Raw genomic sequence first — 3,137 nt, forward strand, 5'->3', positions numbered from 1 at the left:
CACTCATCTATAGAGGGCTTAACTGGATTAAATCATATATTCTGTCTAGGTGGTCTCAAGCCACATTATCATTCTGAGGCTGTGTCCTTGAGGCAGCTTCTAGTAGAGTGCACAGTCCAAGTACAGGGAAAGGAGCCTCTGATTGCCCACATCCAGCTCACCAGTCAACTGGTGGTCACTTCCACCTTCCCAAAACCCTTGTGCTTCATTGTCTATCTTTTGTTCACAATAACATATTTTTGGTTCACTTTAAAACTTGTCATTTTAGTCATAGGTCCTGGTTCTTCAACTGGTCATAGAATCAGGAACGTACTCTCCTTAAGCCTAGACTGAGAAAAAAAAATCAACTTTGATCGATATTTGGAGCTAGGAAAGGTCATTATTTTTCTTCTACTTATCAGGATTGCATCCATCCTCTCTTTTTCTCCCCACTTTACACATATAACCAGCTCTATCTCCAGTCAAGTAATGTTGTTTGCAAAAATAATAATAGAATTATATATCTGTTGTATTATTTATCTATATGTACATACACTGTTAAGTCAGTAGGTAAAGAATCCACCTGTAATGCTGGATATTGTCTGCAAAGTAAGAGACCTGGGTTCAATCCCTGAGTCAGGAAAGTCCCCTGGAGAAGGAAATGGCTACCTAATCCAGTATTCTTGCCTAACCCTAACCCTATTTTTTCTATGGAAATCCCATGGAGAGAGGAGCCTGATGGACTACAGTCCATAGGGTGGCAGGAGTCTGGCACAACTTAGTGAATAAACCACCACTACCACATATATTAACAGTGATAATAATAATATTTAATAAATGTTTATTAAAATTTTAACTGAACAGACTTAGATATAATTAGATATACTTTCCCTAGAGTTGTCATTTTAAACTGAGAAGAATAAGTGTCATTGCTTCACTTAGTGCAATTTTCTAGAAACTAGTTCCATTTAAGAAAATTTTCAGCAACTACATGTCTGGAGTTGAGTGAGTTTTTCCTAAATATATCAAAGCCTATACATACAAAACATATTGAAAAACAATGAGCTTTGATTTAAATACTAGTGGCCCATACTGTAAATCCAAGAATCATATATTGGGTGCCATAGGTTCATTCAACAGAATGAGTTATCTGGGAAAACAGCAAAGATCAGTTGGACAATTGAGATATATGTTTAGTATATGTATATTATATAATATACAATTCAGCTACAAATGGATAGTGTGATATGATCCTCTAAATAGCAGAGAGGTTGGTTATATTAACTTGGTTTTCCTTAGTTGCTACCATTAACAAAGCTGTCAGCTTGCCCAAGTTCCCTGAATTATTCTTCAGAGAACAGTGAGTCAAAGTTATGCTCTAGAATGAAGCAGAGAGAAAAAACGAATTATACCAGTCTGGATCTGCTTGGTTTTAATGCTGTAGGTGACAGGATTCATAAAAAGTGGGAAAAGGAAGCAGATAATGCTCATCGTGATGTGGACCACATGAGGAGCATGTCTTCCAAACCTATGAATAAATGTCAGACCAACGACAGTGGCATAGAATACCGGGATGCAGCAGAAGTGTTGAGGTCCTTGGCCCTTTCTTCTCCAGAAGCAATGCCCGTGACAGTCTTGAAGATCAAAATGTAGGAGAAAAAGATGACAAGGAAGTTCAACAAGACCATTGCAAATACAACCACAACAAGACAGAGACGATTGACAATGATATTGGCACACGGTAAATTGATGACATCTTGGTGCAGACAGAAAGCATGAGAGAGTACATGGGCTTAACAATAGGGGAACCAGGGAAGGTGAAGAATTATTGGTGTAATTGACAGACCGGCCCTTGTCAATACCCCCATCCCAATCTTTATTACCCCGCTGTTGGTCAGGATGGAGGTATATCTCAAGGGGTTGCAGATGGCAATGAAGCCATCATAGGCCATGGCAAGCAAAACACCAGACTCTATGATAGAAAGAGTATGAATAAAGTAGGCCTGAGAGAAGCAGGCCCTGTGGCTAGTCTCTCTGTGATTCAACCACAGGATGCCCGAAACTGTGGGCATCATGATCAGTGTCACTCCAAGGTTGGTGGCTGCCAACATAGCTAAGAAATAGTACATGGGCTCATGGAGGTTATGGTAATCCTTAATGGGAAGAGAAGGGTTCCACTACCAAGAAGAATGGGGACATAAACCATCAACAAAGGAATGGAGATCCAGCGATGTGCCTTCTCCATACCTGGGAAGCCAGTTAGCAGAAACTGAGAAGCAGTGGTGGTGAGCGCCATCCTCCCCCATGAAGTCCACTTCCTACCTGCCCAGAGCCTCGCCTCCAGCCTCTTCCGCATTCACTTTACCCCACAAGCTAGTGACAGCAGCTTTCTTCTCGGCAGTAAAATCCACCATGATGTCAAGTTTTGGAGCTTACAGGTGATTACAGAAGCATCAGAAGCAAGTCTGTGCTACTGCTGGATGGTGTGGCCTTTTATTCTCTACTGCTGAAATTCTGCTTCCTTGCTCCCCCTGTCTTAGAAGTCATTGGTCAAGGTTAGGCTGTGTCCCTCAGGGGTGGAGTCAGGTCAGCTGATGGTCAGCAAGGAAGATGTATATTGAGTGTATGATAACATGTTGGTTCCTGAGACATCCTTCCTTTGTTAGGTCCTCCTCCATCCTCAACACTATTTTCCACTCATTCCCCGTTTTTACCCTTTGCTCTTCCCATGTTTTCCTCTACAATGGCATCCGTCTCTCCCATTCTCCTTCACCCAGAATGATCCATGGAGTGTAGCTAAGCACCAGACAAGGAAGGAGTTCTATTCAAACCATTTTAGTATTGATTAAAGGTAGTGAGATGATGACAAGGACAAAAACATGCTCAAGATAAAAAATACTATTGTAGACAAGAAACTCAATCAGTTCCAGCTCTTTTGAGGAGTGGATTATAGCCAAGCTCTGGATTATAGTTTTCCAGGGATGAAAAAAACAAAACAACACACACATATATGATTACTTCAGGAAGCTGAATGGAAATGCAAGGGATCTGCAACAGAAATAAGAGCTCAATCCAAATTAAAATATCCAAAAGTTATTTCATAGAGAGAACAGGCAGAATAAGCTTGCATCTTGTGCTTCCAGGGAATTCTGTCCATT

At 40.9% G+C, this 3,137-nt stretch overlaps 1 pseudogene; it reads right to left on the reverse strand.

Moving 5' to 3' along the window:
* Nucleotides 1-1,350: 1,350 nt before the first annotated feature.
* On the reverse strand, nucleotides 1,351-2,275 carry LOC120876622 (annotated as a pseudogene).
* Nucleotides 2,276-3,137: the final 862 nt, after the last annotated feature.

The sequence above is a fragment of the Oryx dammah genome, unplaced genomic scaffold (assembly GCF_014754425.2).
Source record: "Oryx dammah isolate SB20612 unplaced genomic scaffold, SCBI_Odam_1.1 HiC_scaffold_17, whole genome shotgun sequence".
NCBI classification, from domain to species: Eukaryota; Metazoa; Chordata; class Mammalia; order Artiodactyla; family Bovidae; genus Oryx; species Oryx dammah.